The sequence below is a fragment of the Panicum virgatum genome, chromosome 1N (genome assembly GCF_016808335.1).
Source record: "Panicum virgatum strain AP13 chromosome 1N, P.virgatum_v5, whole genome shotgun sequence".
Classification (NCBI taxonomy): domain Eukaryota; kingdom Viridiplantae; phylum Streptophyta; class Magnoliopsida; order Poales; family Poaceae; genus Panicum; species Panicum virgatum.
Genome location: NC_053145.1, coordinates 24,764,405 through 24,786,747, shown reverse-complemented (window position 1 = coordinate 24,786,747; position 22,343 = coordinate 24,764,405). Strand labels below are relative to the sequence as shown.

Genomic DNA, 22,343 nt, shown 5'->3' with positions numbered 1-22,343 from the left:
ATTGTTCTACTTCTTACTCTATGTGGCAAAGAGATTAAGCAGTCTCAATATCCGTGAGCGGCGGAACAGTTCGAACCGAATTTCAATCCTTGCAAGGTAAACCTAACACACACACTTGGAGCACTGTCGAGTCACTCCCAAGCAACCGTTGGCTTCTCATTCCGGTTCATGGATCAGTGCCACTCTCCCCGACTATAGGGCACCAACCTTGTCCCTTATAGTCGTAGTGTAGCGCTACAATTATTAATAGGGCACCAACCTCTTCCCTTATCCATTTTATTCATCTTATCCCTAAGAGAGAGTGGGAGGTATGTCCACTTGTCGGGCCGAGGAGTTATTAGGCTTGCCGCTTACCCATAATTCACGGCATGTGGCTAGTACTTTCAAACGCTTAGCCATACCACACACTGCGGCCTTATCAAGTTTTATCAACATAGACAGATTTCCACCATGAAACTTGTATCCCAATCCGTCCATGGTCCTTATAGTGATTGCATAAAGTAAACCATCAACTCCTATAAATCTCGCGAGTGACAAGAAATCACTCGACTTTTACCGGTCCTATTAGCATAGCATCTATTCCGAACTCAAGTTCTAGTGTTCAGACAATAGGTACCTAGAATTATGCATCTAAGGTTTTCAATCATCTCCAATAACTTAAATGCACAACTAAATAGATATAAAAAGTTGCATAATTTAAAATAATGGGATTATGCACCGGGGCTTGCCTTTACTGGTGTCTAAATAGTCAGTAGACTTCGATTCTTCCGAACCGATGTTCAGGACTTTAGTTAATTCCACAACGTTGGTCTGGACTTCAGAAATATCCCCGTCTGGTTCTGGATGAATCCGTGTGTTCCGTCGACTAGCGATATTATTTCTATATGCAATGCAGTAGTTGGAATTAGTGAAGTCCTTGAGTATAGCTTTCCTTCACTAAAAAGTTATTATCCAATAAAGTAAACATTTAAGACCAAGCTTAAAAGTGTTAATTTATTGGGCAGTCATTTATGGAGTAAAAGTAAACACAAGGAACTCCTTAACAAAACTTTATTACATTAAATAACATGGTTTGAAAAGAGAGTAAGGGTAGTTCTAGAAACATGGGGTGGGTTGAATTCAATTTATAATTTGGATTCAAAAGAAAATTTAACAACTTGGGTTTTAAAATAAACATCAATTCAAAGTCCAAAAGGAAAGACCATGTACATGATTCAGGTTCAAACATGGAGTTTGTTTTAACAAAAACAACACTAGCACAACAAGATCTATTTATAAGTCAAGTTCCAGACATAATCAGGGACTGAAACTTCATGAACATGACATACTACTCAGGAGTAGCCTTCAAGAATATTTTCATAAATTAGCATGAATAAGAACTAGCATTTATGAATTAACCCTAAATCTCAAGAATAAATCAAAAACTCAAGTTAAATAGTGCACAAATTATCTAAAAAATTATCATAAACTATTTATGGTTAGCAGAGCTCATAATAAAAAGATGACCCTATGAAATTAACAAAAGCATGCTTTAAATAAATAAACAAATGCATATGTTCGAAATAAACAAAGCAAAAGTCAAGCATTAAAGCCGCAAATTTCACACAAGACCATACATGGTAAATAGATCAAGCATAACAAGGCTAGGGTTAAAGAGATGTAATTAAATCACTTATTTTCTAACAATTTAAACTAGAGCACACAATATAAAGTTTCAAACTAACTTTAGCAGCCAAAGTTGTAAAGCTAGTCAAGAGGAATACAACAAAATTAATTTGGCATTTTTCTGATTTTTCTACCATTTTATAGGATTTTCAAAGTTCACATCAAAAAGGATTTATACTATTACAGAAAGGTCCCTGAAAAGTTTTGATTTAAAGCAATCAGGTCCCTAGCCATGGTTGGCCGTGGGGAGTTCCTGGCCGGCCAAAATCCGGCGAGGGAAGGCCACGGCGGCGAGGGGAAAGTGGGGGGAAACAACTAGAAGCTCACCGGGGTTTGATTTGATGTAAGAATGGGAGTCGGAGGAGGTCCAGAGGTGGCTGCCCATGATGGCTGGCGAGCGGTGGCGGCACTGATTGCCATTAAGTTGGTTCTGGTGAGGGGGAGCGGAGGGGATTAGGCCGAGAAGACTCAGTGCGACGAGGGGGAGCTTGTTGTGCTACCAAAAGGGAAAAAGGAAGGCCAAAGGGGCGAGCTCGGTGGTGAGCCCGAGCTCAGCGCAGCAATGGCGGGCGGCCATGGTAGTCTGGGTGCTTGGGTGAACGAAGGGGGGGGGGTTCTACCCTTTTTATAGGCAAGGGAGGAGGAGATAAGTTTTGCCGAGACTGGGGGTAGCTTCCTACGGCAGTGCTCGTCCTCCATAGGGCGGCCGGCGAGCTGGTGGGGTGCAGCGGCGTGGCACGTGCGCAAGGTGCCAGGCAGAGGCGGTTCGAGGATGATGGGGTCTTGCTCGCGACGCGTGGGATGTTGGGGTCGCTAACAACCTGCTGGCCGGCGGCGGGAACCGGCGGCGGAGCAAAACGGCGGCAAGGGGCGGCGCCCCTATTTCGAGCAGAGAGGAGGAAGAAGAATCGTGGTTTTGCAATTTCCAAATTTTCAGGCACTAAACTGAAAAGTAAAATTTTCTGTTGATCTATGGTTCTAATGAAAAAGTGTTCAACATGAAAGTTGTGTAACGTTTCAAGATCTACAACTTTCATGTTGTGCAAAATTTCACTAGATCAAAGGGTTTGAAATTATTTTGAAATCCGTCAATTCTTTTTAATTGTAGAAGAACACAACTTACGTTTGAAAATTGCAAGAATAGCCTTAAGCATAAATATATGTTTTTATGAGGGTAAAAGTGAAAAACAAAATATGTATTTTAACCCCTCATAAATTTTGAAATTTTGCCTTTTGCAAAAACTATTTTGTAAAAAGGACTTTGCATTTTTTCCAAAATAACAAAAATACCCTTGCTCTGGAAATCATAGTTTAAATTTTTAAATAAACACAAAAATTATATTTTTAACACCTAAAACCTGGATTGTCATAAAGCATTTCTGGCGCCGTTGCCGGGGATGGCACTAGGTGTAAAGTTATTTACTGAAGTACATAAACATGGCTATATAAGTAAGAGGTAGCTGCTGCTTAGACAGGCTAATGTGTTTATCTTTTTGTTTTCTCCTGATTGGATGAAAACAGGGTAGTGTATGTCTGGTTTCTCCTTGCTGACAAATTTTGTTGAAAATCCCGAGAAGCTCGTGAGAAGTGTCCGACCTCGTGTCATCCCTCTTTCGATCTCGCAGTCGATAAGTGAACCAGCTTTCCAAGCACCATCAACTGAACTCATGGCTAAGAAGACCCTGCGCGACTTCTCCGTCCCCTCGGCTGCCAATGTGGCAACTGGACCCAACGTTGATGTTGGGAACATGAACATTGAGCTGAAGTCTAGCCTCATTAACAAGGTACAGGCTAGCCCATTCTGTGGCAAGCCGAATGAGGACGCCAGCGCCCATCTCCTGAACTTTCTGGAGCTTTGCAAGACCGTAACCATACGGGGCGTTACGGCTGACGCCATCAGGCTCCTCATGTTTCCTTTCTCCCTCCTCGAGAAAGCGAAATAGTGGTTTTAGCAGAACAAGGAAGCCATCAGCACATGGGACAAGTGTTCCACGGCGTTCGTCGCTAAATTCTTCCCGTTGGGCAAAACAAATGCCCTGCGCAGGAGAAATTTCAAGTTTCCAGCATACAGGGATGGAATCCATCCCAGAAGCTTGGGAGAGACTGCAAGAATACATACTCGCCTGTCCTTATCATGGGATGCACGAGTGGCTCATGCTCCAAAGCTTCTACAACGGGCTAACGACAACATCCGGAGCCCATCTTGATGCCGCTGTTGGAGGAGCCTATCTCAACCTCACAATTGCCAAGGCTACAGCCTTGATCGAGAAGATAGTCTCCAACCAGAGCTGGAACGAGGAGCGTTCCCAGCCCAGAACAAAAGGCGGAATGCATACCGTCAAGGAGACGGACATGCTCGCCGCCAGCTGGACCTCCTAATGAAAAAGCTTGATGAAGGGAACCGGCAACAGATGCTTGTTCCCGTCCATGATATGAACTCGTACTTTACATGCGAAGTTTGTGGTGATGGTGGACACTCGGGGAATGACTGTCCCGAAACTCGAGAAGACGCAACCTACATCAATATCAACAACACTAGGTTCCATCCACAAGGAGGCCATGGGTGGGGTCAATCACGCTGTTGACGACCCTTAAGTCAGAAATAAAGCCGTCAACTCCTACATCTTTTCATAACTTTCAAGCACCAAAAGTAGTTATAGGGCTTAATGCTTACCATTTCCACAAGTTTTGGTGATTCTTGGATTGCAGGCACCCATACCCAGAATAGAGCAAAAACAGACAAAAGACGCAACACAGATGCACAGAATCTCCGACGCTGCGTCATACCAACAAAGAGGGCCCACAAACCAGACCAAACCGACCAACCCAACCCCGGCACCGAGCTATCTGACATCAGGACCCACCAAGCAGAGACCCAGACGAAGGCGGTGGCCAAAGGCGGCCAACAGGGTTTGGCCGACCCCACATGGCAGGGTCTCACCCTGAGATTTGGCGGCAAGATCATTCTTATCCTCCAGAAGGTAGTTATCCATGTTCCCATATTTGTTGATGGCAGGAACCGACCTTTGGAGCTATAAAAGGAGCCCCACGCACCCACTCAAGCATACCATCATCATTCTTCACTCCATTCACTTGTTGGAGAAGTAGTAGTAGATCTCCACTTGTATTAGTAGAGTAGAGGAAGTGTGCGGGAGAAAGATCGGAGAAGAGCCGGACGTGTCGGCCTCTCTTCGTCTTGTACCTTGGCGGATACGAATCATTTGAGTAAGTATCTGAAGTTCATCTTTCGTTAAGTTCTTGGTTTAGTATTCTTAAGTTATTCATTTGTTTACGGGATCATCATCCGTTCTTGTAATGGTTGCTCTAGTAGAGGGCCCCTGATAAAGATGGGTAACCCTGCGCAACGCTAGAGTAAGTAGTCGAAGGCTTAAGCGTGGTGCTTAGGTCCTAGATTACCTTTGTTTGCCTCGTGCTCCACAGTATTGCGGGGTAGACCGCAGGTGGTGACAGCCCTGTCAGTCCGCTATGAAGCTGCTTCGTGGTTAGTGCACTCCCCCCTGTCCGAGTATGGCATAGAGCCATAAGCCGGAGGTCCCTAACAGTACCTGGGTCAGACCGGTGTTTGAAGTAAACAAGTGACGAGCCTAAGTTTACCTTGCCTTGATCTTCAACCTTAGATAAACCACACTACCCGAAACTCACCTACCTCTTCTTCTCCTGGGTTAAACTAGCCAGAAGATCGTTACACATCCGTTCCAAGTGAAATCTCGATACCCTGAATACTCTCCGAGTGAAGTGCTACAACGGTATCTTCCGTGCGCTTCCGGATTACTCTATGATCGTTAAGAAATACCAACACACGCCCACCATTCCAAGGAGGAGGTAACAATTTCAACTCAAATTTCAATTCAAATTTTAATTCGAACCAACCCTCCTTAAGAGACTTAGTCTTTGGCCAAGCTAAAATCAATGAATCTTTAAACAAGAAGCTTGCTGCCAACGATAAAATTTTGGAAAGCATAAATGCAAAAGTTGAAACTCTTTCTTCTGCTTATAAAAATCAACTAAGTTTCAACAAAATGATAGAAACACAACTTGCACAAATTGCTGCTACTGTTCCTGTCTCTAAGAACGGGAAGATTCCGGGGCAACCCGAATCTCCTGTTGAAACTGCAAATATGGTGTCTACCGGGTGGGGCAACCTTCCCCGGCAGACTTCGCAAACTAACCATGCAAGTAGGTACAATCCCCCAAGAAATGACACTTGGGATGGCCTGGTAGCAGCAATTCAAGAAGATCTAGGGGTCCCCATGATCAGCTGCTCAATCTTCGATCAATACTATGAGCATGCACTCTGCGACCTGGGGGCCACTATCAACATTATGCCCATGGTAATATACGAGAAACTCTTATACCCTGCTCTCTCCCCAACATACATGTATGTGCAGCTCGCAGAGTCTACAATCCAGTATCCTGAAGGGATAGCCAAGAATGTCCTGGTCCGCGTGCGAGACTCCTTCATCCTTGCATACTTTGTGGTCATGGATATAGAGGGTGACCTAGGAATCGAGCTCATCCTTGGGCGACAATTCCTGAGGGCCACCAGAGCAAGGATAAACGTGGGAAGAGGAGAAATCCCCTTCCGTGTTGGGAAGGAGAACATGTTCTTCAGATTCAAACAAAGGGAAGAGCAGCGCATCCTTAACTGACAGGATGATGAAGGGCAGGCAATTTGGGATGCACCAGAATCCCCACTACCAAGACCTACGGCCACAAGATTAAAGAAAAGACATACAAAGAAAATGTGGCATAAGGTCGCAAGCTCGTCCTCGTCCAATTCTCCAAGACGAGCCGAGCAGTGGGAATCAAGGCAGGAGAAAGGTCCCGCTCGTTAGACTCTAAACGACGAGCCTTGCTAAAGGTAAATCGGTACGTATCTCATATTCACTCTCCACCATTTTGCTTTTCTCGATTTTTTTGATTTTTCCCACTGCATATTTGAATTTTCAAAACATTTCTTGCATGCTAGAAACTATTCTAGCACCTTTTCTATTTTTTCGCAAAAATCCAAAAACATTTCCGAGCATGAAAATCCTTTGGAAAATAATTTTGAACATCTTTCGAAGCAAAGTTTGGCCGGGCACCCAAAATTTCAAAACATATAGCTGTTAGAGAGCCCCTGGGCCCTGGCTGTCAGCCAGTGGGCCCACAGGGGGGCCGGCCGAACCCTAGGGTCGGCCGACCCCACCTGGCAACGGCTCTTTGCCATCTTTTTCCAACGGCTAGTGATCTTTGTGTTCAGCTCCTAGCCGTTGTGCCTGGGCATTCTCACTTTAAATAGAGGCCGAGGGGTGTGTGTTGAGCTCTCACACTCAACTCTCATTCACTCTCTCTCTCAAACTCTCTCAAACTTTGCTCTCGGGTTTTCTTGGATTTTTGCTCAAGATTTGATTTTAAGAGACCTCTCTCTCTCATTTCTTTGCTGCAAGAAAGAAGGAGCAACTCATGGGTAAGAGCATTTAATTTAGTTTCACTAATGTAACCCGTTTCGAGTTGCACTTGTTTTTGTTCATCATGAAAGGCATAGGACGGAAGGTCTCTGGTGCATTCAAGAAGATGACGGGTGGAAGCTCATCCTGTTCTCGGGGTGGCTCGAGCTTGTACACACCCAAACCTACGCCTACACCAAGCATGATGGACTACGAGGAAGAAGAACAATATGAAGAGATGCAAACCGAACCGCAAGCCGAGGTCATAGAGATTGATATGGAAGATGCACCGTACCTCGACTTGCGAGATGATCGTGAATGACAAGGCTAGGCCATCCTCAAGAATAGAAGCTTCGTCCACACCCGAGCATTCGATCAGGACCTCCTCATCAAAAGAGGTATGTATGAAGACTTCTCTAATGTTTGTCATGAAATTGGATGGGATAACTTCGTTCCCATTAAGGAGTATAGTTCTCGACTCCTCACCATCCAATTTCTTTGCACTCTTCGGGAGGTGGAAAATGGGGTTTACTTTCGACTTTTCAGGAAAGAATATTTGCTTTCTTAGAAAACTTTTGCGGGCCACCTCGATTTCAACAAATGCTGGCCAATTTCTCTCGACCAAGCTTGCCGAGGTTTTAATCGTCATGAGTTTTGGGGCCGGATTTCAGGTCAAGTTGTTCATGGCAAGTTCGCACCTCGGTGCGGCGACATTCATAATCCAACTCTTCAGTTGATGCACAAGTGGTTGACCATCACTCTCTTTCCAAGAGATGATGTCCGACCCGTGCACAACGATGAGTTGCTCATTCTTTATGCCATGGTCAACAAGATCAAAATCTCCCCCGTGCAAGCTTTGGTTAAGCAATTGCTTTTAAACTTCAAGATGACGGGTCCTATTGAGTGTACTTCTTTAATTACTCATATCGCTACACGTATCAGTGCCTTAGAGGGGAATTTTATTCCTTTCATTGAGGGCGACCGTGCGTATATTGATGAGGCTTATTTAATCCAAGGTCACACACTCAAGAAAGGCCCGAATGACTCTTTGATTTTCTTTAACTTGGGCTATACAAATGAGATTCCGATGCCCAATGCAGAGTTCCATTTGTATAATTGCCATTCGCTAACCATCCCTCTCATTCCACAAAAAGGAGGTCGTAGGCATAGATCTTCTGGTTTGCCTGGCAGGATGACAAGAAGTAGGACCAGAAGAGAGGCAGAGCCGACACCACCGCCTCAGGAGCCACATCACTCATAGCAGCATGAGGCCGGTGGTTCATCATGGCACAGTACCAGCACGGAGGAGTGGACACGGCAGGCACCAGGCCACCGGTCCACCAGTTCTAGCTCCGGTGGAGCCCCAAACCTCATCAGATGGACATCTTCGTCCCGAGGTTTCGGTGCTATCACCCAGTAGCTAGGTAAGCTGCGGTGCAGGGTGACAACATACAAGAGACACTAAACCAACACATCGACAATACCCAAGTATGGCAGCGTCACACTGGCGAAAGAATCCACGACATGGAGTAGTTGCAGTTGCAGTGACAGGAGGAGTGGAGGGCATACTGCCGCTAGACGGGTTTCAACCCCGATCAGCCATAGTGAGCCTGAAGCTAGCTTGGGGGAGGACCCCCACGAGAGGTAACTTGTATCATTTATCTTTACTACTTTCATAATCTTGCATGAAACCCATAAAAATTTGCAAAATCAGAAAATCTAAAAAATTTGCATGACTAAAAACAAATAAAAATTTGCAAAATTTAGAAAACACCAAAAATATTTTCTTTTAATATGTGTAGTAAGCATGGTGTAAGTTTTCCTTGTTGAGATGATGAATAGTTGCTCTGTTAATTTCCTTCATATACTTAGTTACAACTTTATGCTCTACCTAGTTTTGGGTTTGGTGGCTTCAAATGTTCAAACCTTAAACTTGAAACTTGTGTGTAGGAAAAAGCATGATCCGAATCTAAGTTGTTGTGAGCTATGATATGGTTAAGTAGAGTTGCTATTATCTTCTCTTATGTGATACTTGACATCCGGAGTATTTAATTTTTAATAACACAAAAATATAATGAAGCTCCTTGATGATATGAGATTCCTATCCAAAGCCATATGTTGATTTTCATTGCAAAACCTTCCACATATGCAACTTACTTTCATTGAGTTTTGTCAAATTGTTGTGACCCTTAGTGAGATTCATTTCATACTCCCATGATCAAGATCACGTACAAATCTCCACCACATGCTATGCTTCTACACTAGAAGTAAGCAAAATTTCATCCATCCACAAAATAAAACTCCAAGTCCATGTATGACACCTCTCTCTCAAAAACACATCAAGGATATGGGGCTATGCAAAAATAAAATAAAAAGATGCATACCCAAAGAAGGTATGCCACATGCTTCGGCATGTCAAAAAAAGAGAGAATAAAAGATGCATACCCAAAGAAGGTATGCCACATGCTTAGGCATGTCAAAAAAAATAGCAATTAGAGACAGGTTGAGGAAGGCACAGTAAAAAGCCTTGGTAACGAATCATACACACTGAACGATCCGAGAGATCATCCGAGGAACTTTATACATTTCTTTTGAAAACTTTACAAAACCTCCAGATTGACGGTTGAACTAAAGAGAAAGAAATATGAGCACTCCATGATACCATTCTGACTCTCAACCGCCAAAGACGAGGTGAAGCAATAAGCTCCACAGGAGTAAGGTAAGAGGTACGAACAAAAGGCCAACTTATTCAAAATCAAGGTAAGAAGCATTTGGTTGTGCTTAAGTATGAGTTGGAAATCCAATGTTGTAGCAACTCCTGATCAACAACGAGCGCCTTGTTTTGGTCAGGGACGAGCAAAAGGCTAGCTTGGGGGTGTTGTTGACGGTCATTAAGTGCGAAATATGACCGTCAACTATGCTCTTAAAAGAATGAAAACTATACCTCTTACTCGCATATTTGTATCACTAATCTAGCTCCACAGTTGTTTTCGAGAATTTATGATTTCAGGAGTGCAAGTCCGAAATAAGACGAAAACACGACGAATACGCAGACAGAAGACACAGACGATTGTGTCCTGTGTAACATGAGCAAGGGAGGCCCACAAACCAGATCAAACCGACCAACCAAGCCCCGGCACCGATCATCTAACATCAAGACCCACCAGGTAGTGTACCAGAGGTCGTTGGCAATTGGCGCCAAGGGAGGGTCGGCCGACCCCACTTGTCAGCCATTGAGGCCGAGTTTTGGCGGGAAGCTTGATCTTATCCTCTAGAGGTCGGTTAGGCATGTTTCCATGTATAGATTTGGCGGAACCGACCTCAAGAACTATATAAGGGGCCTCCCACCACTCTCTCTCACATACACCACTTGAAGGCCTCTCTCTCTACACTCTCTTGTGACTTATACTCCTTAGGGTAGTGGAGCTAGGCTAGTACTTCATCTCAGCGAATCCAATCGTCCTCGGGGTCGGCGAGCAATCCTCGGCCTCTGGTATGTCTTTGTATTCCGACTTTCTTTATGCTATTCATATCGAGTTCGTTCTTGGTTATCTTGCTATGTTCGTAGCTAGCTTAGCCTTGAACTGTGCTTTATCAAGTTATAGTAGTTGTGTGCTTGGACCAGATGATCTGGGTAAGGATATCGGTTCGTTGTGCTTTTGGGCTTGCCTTAGCATCTTACCTGTCCATCCGAAGGGTGGGGGACCCGGGGGTGCTAGGGTAGTGACCTCATACGCGGGCATGGTGCCCAGGTATGTGGGATCTTTCCGATATGATGGTGCTCCATGGTGTGACTGGGGTATACTACAGGTGGTGACAGCCCTGTCGGTCCGCCGGGAAGCAGCTTCTCGGTTAGCGTACTCCCCGACATTTGGGTACTGTGTAGGAGTTCATGCAAAGTGTTGGGTATTTTAGCGTCACGAATAAATCCGCAAGCGCACGGATACCGTTGTAGCTTTCACCTCAGAGTATTCCAAGGGTTATTGAATCCACAGGGAACGTGTGTGTACTAACTCCTATTCTAGTCGGTCCAAGGACACACAAATATAGGTAGAAGGGTAGAGAGGATTCCAAAGATAGTGCTACTGCTGAGTTAAAGCTCTATCTCTCGGGCACAGTACTTGCTTCGAGCACTAGCTTACAACTAGTCTGCCAGTCGACTTCGGCCAATAGCTCTACGCTATATCCGAACGTGGAGGATTACGAAGGACCAATAGGGTTGTCACCACCTATGTCCTACCTATAACAAACTGTGGGATATAAGGAAAACGAAGGATAACCCCTAGCCTAGACACTACGTCTACGCTATTGATTACTACAGCAGTCTAACTACGTATCTCGAGCCGTAGCAAACTACAGCACTCTATACATATCTCGAGCCGTAGCAAACTACCCGCGAGTAAGAGAACTGATCTCACTCAACTACAAGCACTACTAGCATCTACTATACTAAGTAAAATACTAGAGATAGGAACCACGAATACTTACTAAATACCGAAGAATGTAGCAGCATCCGCAGAGGTACAAACTGGGCGCAGAGAGCCGACACCCGGCACTTCTCCCGAACTACTCCCTCACTCTCGGAGAGGTACAACAATGGAGAAGAGCGCCGAAGACTGGTGCCCCTCCAAAGTACCTCTACCCTCTCCCTACTCTAAGACAATTCTAAACCAAGAGAAGGCTTGAGAGAGCACTTGGATGGATGTGAACTCCAACTTGGTGGTGTCCTCATTTGGAAACCCTCCCCTCATATATATAGGAGGGAGCCACGGGCAGCACGGCATCCTTCAGCAGCTAATCCTTCAAGAACCGACCTAGGGGACCTATGAGAAGGTGACATGTGGCTTGGATGAGGCGGTGGGGCCCATGGGCCAGGTCGGCCGACCTGTAGGTCGGTGGGCCTGCCCGAGGCTCTAACCGCCCCCAGCTTCGTCCAGCGGGCTGTCCTGGGCCTCCTTGTCCTAACCCCATGGGTTTTGGCCTGTCCTGAGCTGGTTTACTTGGGTGCATGGGCTTGTTTTGATCCAATTGGGCCTGACTCGTGTTCTCTAATTGGTTGCGCATTTTGCCTTGATCTGTGGAGTGTGTTTCCCTGCTCATGAAGTGTGTTTTCACCCTTATTTCACCTGCATAGAAATAATTACCAATACTTGTGGAAATGGTCAGTAATAAACCCCTACCACTATGTTGATGTTTGCATTTCATGTGTTTATGCAGGAGTTCACGGCCTAAATTTGGTACTTAAGAGCCGTCAAGAACTCCCCCACACTTAGCCTTTGCTCGTCCTCGAGTAAAGCATAAAGGACTAAGGTGGAACATGACTTCCAAAGGTATGAAGCGAGCATAAGAGATATTCCAAACCATACCTTGCACTTATGAACTTTGAAGTGTCTATCATGCCATCTTGTGTAGTTGAGGAATGGAATGGTCGCGAATCAAATCACTTCTACTCCTCATGTCAAGTAGCTTGGGGTTTTTCAATAAGTTTTCAAAAGAAACCTTGCTTAGCTCCTCATTTGATTCTCTCGGATCACTCAATGTGTATATGTCCTTACCATGGCATTTGACTTGCCTTTTCTTCATCCTACTTGTAGTGATGGCTATATGTGGAGCTCAAGGTAGGGTATGAAGGATAAGGCATACTTGTATCACATGTATTGCAAAGTCAAAGACCGGATTCAAAGAGAAAAAACAAGTCATACAATCAGATCAAGATGTGCATGTGCAAGGATTGTGATGGATGGAATGGAAACTCCTTTTGTATGATCTCTCTCCCTATATAAATTCTTTTGAGAGCATGGCTATCTTTTTTTCTCTTTTTTTTTCATGGACCTTCATGTGCCCACATTTTTTTCCTTTTTTCAATACTTGGACCTTCATGTGTCCATATTTTTTTTTCTTGATAGCCCATGCCTTTCTTCTTTTTTTTAACAAAAACTAGAGAGAAAGACCAACACATATAGTGGAGCGTTTATTTTGTGGAATGAGTGGATGGTACAATGCTAACTTCTCAAAGAAGCATAGCAAGGGGGTATGAGGTGTGCACATGAATCTTGATCATGAAAGCATGAAAAGAATTCTCTCAAGGGTCACAACAATTTGATAAAGCTCAATGCAAAAACAAGCAGCATATGTGTATATGGTTTTCAAGAAGTATCATCATATGGCTTTGGTAGGACTTTGGCATATCAAAGAGGAGCTTTGCAAGGATTTTTTTTAAAATTTTTAAATAAATAACTCAAGCACTTAAACAAAAAGGATTTATTCCTAAGGATCATATCATCCAAACCATATCTCAAACATCAACTACTTAGATAAGCATGGTTTCCTAAGGATTTTTGTTTACAAGCATCAAGGTGATAAGCATGGAATAAAACATATGCAAGCCTACCATATGAAACATGTAGAGCAGGTGGATACACTGATTCACTTTGAGTTTGATTTTAGAGAATAAGATTTAATCACCATTCAAACTCATGAATCAAGAGAGCTGAGAGGTAGAGGATGCACAAACCATCGCTTTTGAAGAAGATGGGGATCAAGGCAATGGTGATTCAGCCAAACCACTAGGTGGCTAGCTGAATTTGGTGTCCTTGCCTTGTCTCTTGTCATGTTGGTGCAGACGATGTTGTGCGATGCATCTGTGGGAGATCTCGAATGTGTATGACAATGATGATCTTTGAGAGATCTCCCCCACACTTGTACTTGTACCTGGTGTTGTATTCAACGAGATAGTGGAAACAAAATAATGGCTCTGCTGGTTTTAAGAGCCAGGGAGCTCTAGAATTTAGTCAAACTAAGTTTTACTCTCACCATGAGACTTACTTTGGTGATCCTCGGGCGACCTCCCAGCAGGGCTTTGTATAATGTCAAAAGCAGGACATTGAGAGCACTTACCATGGTGTCTTGTTGATGAAGACTCAATGTTGTCGCCATGGCAATTCCTCTCTTTTTTTTTTCTTTTTTTTTTATGGAGCAAGATGCGAGGACTAGCACCAATTCAAAGACAAAATATGGAGTGAGAAAGAACTTACTTCGGGGCACTCACATACCTCCCCCACACTTGAAGTTATGGAGTTCAAGTCTCCTTCTGTAGTTGTTCCTTCATCAAGGCCTATCGAGGGGTTGTAGTTGGTGTAGCTCTCATGTTCGTAGGTGTTGCTTTTCCACCATTATTCTTGATCTTCCATTGGAAAGGTTAGCGACCAAAAAAATACCCAAAGGAAAACTACATCCTAGAACATGCTCTTGTTTTTATTGAAGGGAAATAACTAAGTAAATAAATAAATGATAATCCGGGCTATCTGCCGGTAGTGCTTTGTTTTTGGTCATAAGCTCGACCATGGGAACATCCTCTTGCAGCTATTGTTGATGATGTGTTCCCCTTTTCATCACCAATTGTTGATGTGTCATGAAGGTTTAGCTGCAAGGTTAGCACCACAGAGCATCCACGAAATTTGCAATGTTTATGGTAAACATATGCATCTACAACTAGCCTTCTAAAGGTTTTGCAAGAGAGGACCTTAAGGCAGCTATAGTCCTCGTGTGTCGGGCACAATGCATGTCTGACTCTGGAGAGGAATTGAAAGAGTATAGTTTTTGAGGTATCACTAGGATGAAGCTCCCATGCTCATATATGGAATCCTTTTCTATGGACTCCAGAGTCGGCACCTCATAACGCTCCATGGCCCGTCGGTTCTTCATATCAAGAGATTCATCGTGGGAAATCATAGTTGAATCTCGATCGTGGTCGAGAACAACTTCCTTGGGGCCAGAGGAAAGAGGCTCAAACTCGCTCAAGAGGGATGATTGTCATTCGTCTTCACAAAAGTGAAGGGTAACTTCCGAGTCATGCTCTTCGGAAGCAGCAGATTTTGCAACCTCGGAGAAAATGGACTCGGATGGTATGAACAGAGATTCATGCATCATTTCCTTGAGCGGGTTTGGCTCGGGAAAATGCTTCGCCATAGAATTTTCTAAGCAAGAGGTAGCAGTGGCAGAAGCAGTTTTCCTAAGCGTCACATCAAGGCTTCCTTGAGATGCGAGAAGTTCTTCAAGCGGGAATCCTAGGAGAAGATCAAAATCGAAGATATGGAAATCTAAGTTAATCTTGATCTTGTCTATTATAAGCGGCACGGCACTTGCGACCCCCCGACATTTGAGGATGTGTCCCGAGGGACAACTCTTTAAGAGCGTGTCGGATGGTCTTAGCGTAACATTGCCCAAAAGTGTGTACGCTAAGTGTAATGGCGAAACTTTAACATCCATGATGGGGTTAATGTGGGCTTCTACGGTGGTTCCCCTTATTGAGCAAGGAGTGATCGTGGAGGGTGAGCTAATCCAAATTGCTTCAGAAAAGTGTTTCTCTCCATCTGACCAATCCTCCTTCATGGCTTCCTCGAGAGGTGCTTCATTACGGGAATCAAGAGGAGAAGGAGGTACCGTAGGCCTAAAGGAAGGTTCTGTCAAGAGATCTCTAGATTGATCGGTGTGGACAGAGGAAGGTTCCTTCCCTGAATGGGCATCTACGAGATTGGAGGTGTTTCTATGGTTTCCCGTTGATTCATCCTCGAATCTTGAAGAGAACTTTGAGGGGTGAATCTCTTCTCCCTCTGATGTTCCTGGTTTGGGCGAGGTTTCTAGAGCTGAATCTAAGGATGTGGAAGTTGAAAGATTGGGTTCCGCCACTAGAAGATCCTCATGGGTCAACTCACACTCCTCTTGGAGAGGATCAGACTCGGCCGACAAGGAGGTATACTCGGCAATTTAAACTAGGATTTTATTAGCCTTAGCCGGAAACATTTGGAGGGGTACTGCTCCGGTGATGTAACACCCGGTTTATAAAAGGACATAAACCGAGCAAACATATACGTGCCAGGATCGAGTCACACGTATATACAATAGAATGAACAATATATCATAGCACATATCACGTAAAAAGATATAATAAAGCGAATACGAATGTTATTTATTACATTAATGACAAAAATGTCTGATACAGCGGAAGCGAAGTACAAAATACGATAAAAGCTCTCCGAAGCTGAAGCAGGGCGCCACAGGGACGTCGACTGGGAGACGAACACCTAGAAGTCCTCGTAGTCCTGGTAGCGCTGGATGAACTCCCTCGTGTCGGCAGGAACTGAGCAGCAGTAGCGTAGCCAAGAGGAAAAAGTAGAGAAGAGGCAAGAGTGAGTACACAACTTGTACTCAACAAGTATAACACAAACTATGAGGCTCTAGGCTGGCTGACTCAACTGCATTAGCTTTTAAGTGTTGGAAAATTTTATTTAAGCTATTTACTACGAGTTGATGATTTACCATTAACCCAGTTACATAGTTATTAATCAAGTTTAATCATGTAACTGCTGAGAAACCAAACCAAAACCAAGCCACCAAGGTAACCCCGAGAAGCACCTCCCTCGTCGGAAGGAGATAACTCCACTAATCAAAAGGAGGATCTGGGCCGCTCATAACCGTGAGCACGGCTAGTATACCAGTTTTACACTCTGTAGAGGTTGCACATCTTTACCCACAAGTCGTGAGCTACGCTAGAGGTTCATCACACTTCCTTAGGTGAGATGACTAGCGACTCACTACGAGGCCGTTACAAAGAATCTCGTTGGTAAGGCGTAACCGCGAGAGATAGGTCAGCGACGATGGGGCCCACCTCCGGGGGTACAAGCACAGGAGCGCAGTCCAAGCACAGACCAAGCCGGAGGAGCAGGGACCATTGAAGCTTACTACTCTTGCCCCGCAGGTAAGTTACTCCAAACCAAAAAGACCTAATTAATAAGCCAAGTCTATCCCATTCTAGCCTTGTGGTAGCGCTGTTGTCCCAGGTTGTCGCTCTATGAACCGGTCCTTATGGAGAGTGGCCAACCAGTCAGTAAGCACCATGCTGGCCCCCTAAACCATGTTTCTACAAAAACCATCTTTTAACGAGACGTGAGCCACTCAAGCCACACAGAGTGCCACTCTCAGAATTAAGTTCAAGTAAACCATTAATCAATTTAATTAAAAAGGACCAAAGTGTGTTATAGCGCAGCAACCTAGCACAACTAACCAAAATGGAACCCAAAGGTATATTTAAAGGATATAAACTGGCTAGGAAATCCTTAAAGGCATACAGTATTAAAATGCAGTATGAAAATGTATTTAAAAGTGATGGGTTGTTCATGTTATACTTGCCTTCCTCGTACTGCTCCTGCTGCTGCTCAAAGTGCTCGGAAGACGGCTGCTCCTGGTACTGGTACTGAGGCTCCTCAGATGGATCAACGTCTACTCACGAACACATGGCCAAAACAATGCACGATAATAAGCATACAAACAAACATTAACAAAAACTAAGAAACAGTACATCAATACATAAAAACAGCACACTAAACTACTCTAATATTGTTCTACGCGTTACAACGATCGCGTGGACATAAAGAACGCTAAAAACGGAGCTAAAACGCACATTCTAGGCCAAAAACAAGGTTCAGGGGTTTATTTGTAATAAAAATAGGGTTCCAGGGGTTTTTCTGCTAAAACCGAGGGCCTAGATGTAAATAAACGTTAACTCCAGGGTCTAACTCATAAAAGAACCAGGGCTGGACGGCGGGTTTAAATCTGGTAAAACTCAGGGGGCTACGCGTTAAAATCAGGACCTCTGCGTAATTATTTTTGCAAAAGTTCGGACTGCGGGTTGATTTCAACAGAACCGGGGGTCTCTTTAGCAAAAAGTTTAGGCCGAACCGGTATCCACGCACGTGGGCCGCTGGATCTGGATCTAACGGTTTAGATCTAAGGTCCTCGGGATCTAATCGTGGCCATTCATCCGAGATCGGGCGGCTGGGGGGTTTGGGCGCGCGGGGCGGCGGCGCAAACCGCCGGAGCAGAGCTCCGCGGCGGCGAGCTCGCCGGAGCTGGCTTTTCTGGCGCTCCAGTGGGCCATTTGGGTTGCGGTCTGGTGCAAAAGGATGAGCGTGACACGCGTAAATCACTGGAGCACGTAGGGTGGCGGTGCTGTGCTCTGGCGGGGCTCGCCACGGTGAGAGGCGGCCCTGGTTCGCCGGCGTGGCATGGTCGCGCGCTCCCGGCCTCGGTTTGAGTCGGGTTTTGCTACGGGGAGCGTCTAAGCGGCATGAGTGAGCCACCGGAGGCGAAAGTGGGGCAAGGCCGGGCCTGGACGGGACTCGCCACGGCGAGGAGCGGGGCTACGCGGCGGCGCAAGAGCGGGCTTGCGGCGGACGGGCGCCTAGGGCGTGCTAAGGGCGGAAATAACCTGCGCAAAGGGATCAAGGGGCCCGGGCGGTGCTCACCGTGCGTTGGATTGAAGGGAAGGCCGTCGCGGTGCGCTCGGCGACGAGGATCGGCGGCGGGGGAGAACGGAGCTCGCGTCTGGGGTCGAGGGAGGGGTGCGCCGGGCTCCTGGACGCCTCAGATCATCGCGGGGTGCTCCTGCGGCGGCGGTGGGGGGTCAGCGTGGCCCGAGCAAGGCCGGCAGCAAGAAATTGTGAGAGGAAAAGCTCATCGGCGGCGGCGGGTGGTTCTGCTTCGACTCCGGGAACACGGCGGCGCGGCTTAGGGTTTTGGGGTGGCGGCGGGGTGGAATGAGGAGGCAGGGGGGTCCGTGGGGTGCTAATTATAGGCAGGCGGGTGACCTAGGCGTGCGCGCCCGGTTTGGAAGGCCGGCGAGATCCCAGGCGGGGGTCGCGGGCGGGCGTTGCGGGAGGAGGAGGACGGACCTGGCGAGCGGGCCCGGGCTGGCAGCGAGCGGGTGGAGCTGGCGTGTGGGGCCGGGCTGCAGCGGGGCGGGGAGGCGTCGCGCGATGCGGGCGACGCGCTGGCGTGTGGGTGACGCGGGTGAGCGGGCCGCGCGGCTGAGGCCGCGGGTGAGATGGGCCGCGCGAGTGAGGAGGGAAGCTGGGCCCGCGTCGGGTTTAGCTGGGCCAGGCAGGTCGGGCCTAGCGCGGGATTTGAGTTGGGTTTCCAGGGAAGTTTGGGCTGGGCCTGAGTTGAGTTTGGGTCCGGTTGGGTTTGGTTGTGGGTTTGTTTTTCCTTTTCCTTTCTAAATTCTAACCAAATACACTAATTGAATTCAAACTAATTTGAATTCAAAACCTAACCACACAACAATAGAAAAGATGCTCCAGCATGAATGCAACACAAAAAATTAAACCTATGATAAATTTTTAATTACTTGTGAAACGAAATTAAATTAAATGCAAGGGTAAACACAATAAACATTAGAAATTTAAGTAAAGCCAATTAAATTTATTGATAAATGCTAGAATTTAAAATTAGGGTGTTACAGGTGATTGAGTTGAGATGATCGGCAGATTCCTTATCGAGACTCCTCTTAAATTTCCAAAGGACTAAAGGATTGAGTGTCGACATGGTAGGGTCGGACTTCACTAGGAGCGAAAATCTGGCCCAAGTTGCGCCTAAAGTTTCCATCTCATTCTGCTGGAAGAACATGATAGAGAATGTCTTCTTCAAGGAGTCCCAGCTGCCCTTTCCGGTATATGTATAGGACGTGTACCATTGCTCTGCCCTCCCTCTAAGAGGGAAGGGAAACAACATCCACCGGAGGACATCTTGTTTCATGCTTGCAGAGGCAAAGTGTGAACAAAGCTGCTCGAACTCCCGTATTTGGTGGTCTGGGTTCTCGCTACTTAACCCAGAGAAGGAAAGCTCCTGAACCATAGCGATAAGGTTGGGACAAGGTTCATAGCCGGATGTGGAAGAGGATGGTGGCTCAATGAACTCGCCCCTTGGGGTAGAGAGCTGTGAAAGGATGGCTTCTCCATGGGTAGAGGGGGTAAAGATAGCAGGAAGAAAACTAAAAATGATACGGGATAAATCCTGTGGGGTGGAGAAGCTTTTAAAGGATAGCTCCTCTATGGGTAGCGGGGGTCAAGGTAGAAGAAAAGAAAATCAAAGGATACGAGGACGACTAGGTTTGAAGAAAGATAAGAAAGATACAACAACCGTTCCCCGGCAATGGTGCCAGAAAGATTGTTGGGTATTTTAGCGTCACGAAAAAATCTGCAAGCGCATGGATACTGTTGTAGCTTTCACCTCAGAGTATTCCAAGGGTTATTGAATCCATAGGGAACGTGTGTGCACTAACTCCTATTCTAGTCGGTCCAAGGACACACAAAGATAGGTAGAAGGGTAGAGAGGATTCCTAAGATAGTGCCACTACTGAGTTAAAGGTCGATCTCTTGGGCACAATATTCGCTTCGGGCACCGGCTTACAACTAGTCTGCCAGTCGACTCCGGCCAACAGCTCTACGCTATATCCGAACATAGAGGATTACGAAGGACCAATAGGGCTGTCACCACCTACGGCCTACCTCTAACAAACCGTGGGATATAATGCAAATGAAGGATAACCCCTAGCCTAGACACGTCTATGCTATTGATTACTACTGCAGTCTAACTACGTATCTCGAGCCGTAGCAAACTACAACACTCTGTACGAATACAGAGAGACGAACCCGCGAGTAAGAGAACTGATCTCACTCAACTACAAGCACTACTAGCATCTACTATACCAAGTAAAATACTAGAGATAGGAACCACGAATACTTACTAAATACCGAAGAATGTAGCAGCATCCGTAGAGGTACAAGCTGGGAGCAGAGAGCCGACACCCGGTACTTCTCCTGAACTACTCCCTCACTCTCGTAGAGGTACAACAATGGAGAAGAGCACTTAAGACCGGCACCCCTCCTAAGTACCTCTACCCTCTCCCTACTCTAAGACACTTCTAAACCAAGAGAAGGCTTGAGAGAGCACTTGGATGGATGTGAACTCCAACTTGGTGGTGTCCTCATTTGAAACTCCTCCCCTCATATATATAGGAGGGAGCCACGGGCAGCACGGCGTCCTTCAGAAGCTAATCCTTCAAGAGCCGACCTAGGGGACCTATGAGGAGGTGACATGTGTATTGGATGAGGCGGTGGGGCCCAAGGGCTAGGTCGGCCGACTTGTAGGTCGGTCGCCCTGCCCGAGGCTCCAACCGCCCCCAGCTTCATCCAGCAGGCTGTCCTGGGCCTCCTTGTCCTAACCCCATGGGTTTTGTCCTGTCCTAAGCTGGTTTGCTTGGGTGCATGGGCTTGTTTTGATCCAATTGGGCCTGACTCATGTTCTCTGATTGGGTGCGCATTTTGCCTTGATCTGTGGAGTGTGTTTCCCTACTCATGAAGTGTGTTTTCACCCTTATTTCACCTACATACAAATAATTACCAACACTCGTGGAAATGGTCAGTAATAAACCCCTACCACTATGTTGATGTTTGCGTTTCATGTGTTTATGCCGGAGTTGACGGCCTAAATTTGTTACTTAAGAGCCGTCAACAACTCCCCCACACTTAGCCTTTGCTCGTTCTGGAGTAAAGCATAAAGGACTAAGGTGGAACATGACTTTCAAAGGTATGAAGCGAGCATAAGAGATATTCCAAACCATACCTTGCACTTATGAACTTAAGAGCCGTCAACACAAAGATGAAACAGGACTAGATGTTCTCCAGTGCGGGTAATTCTCCCCGATGTCCCTAATTTCCTGGCACCTACAGCTCTAAGCAATGTGGCTAACGTAACTTATCTGTTTACATGAATAGTATACTAGGAATCTTTGTCTATGCTCCCACTAACCTTAGAATTGCTTGTTTATTCTTTATTCATGAGAGTTGGCTGTTCTTTGTCTGTCACATTACCCATGATTATCCTTTATATATCACTTACTCCTGTATAGTCAGTGGTCTTCATCTTGCTTCATACGTTTCATGGTTATACAACTAAGTAAATACACTTTACACAACCTAGCCATCCCTTGGGAAAATATAAATAACGATACCCTAAATACTTCCGGGTGAAATGCTACAACGGTATATCCGTGCGCTTGCGGATCCTTCTGTAAACGTTAAGACATACCACATGGCATCTTCGAGGCGCCGTTGCTAGGAACTAACCACTCCTAGTGGCGACGCTAAGAAATGCCAACATTCGCGCGACTTGCTGAGTGACTTGATTAGATGGAGGCTGGTAGAGGACCATCTCATTACCATGACTACCCTGCACTGACTCTTGATTAGGTAGTTGCTGTTTCACAGCCTCGCAGGACCTATGTTGGGCACAATCACATTACACACAAAACCAGTCATAGGATCTTGGAACACCTAGGTAACTCCATCAGCATGAGGAAGTCTAGTTACAAGGACCTCTATAGGAGACTTG

General features: G+C 45.8%; 1 non-coding gene across 1 annotated transcript; it reads right to left on the bottom strand.

Moving 5' to 3' along the window:
- Positions 1 to 3,698: 3,698 nt before the first annotated feature.
- Positions 3,699 to 3,806, bottom strand: LOC120657793. Its single transcript, XR_005668330.1, has one exon. It is a non-coding gene; the product is annotated as a small nucleolar RNA R71 (small nucleolar RNA).
- Positions 3,807 to 22,343: the final 18,537 nt, after the last annotated feature.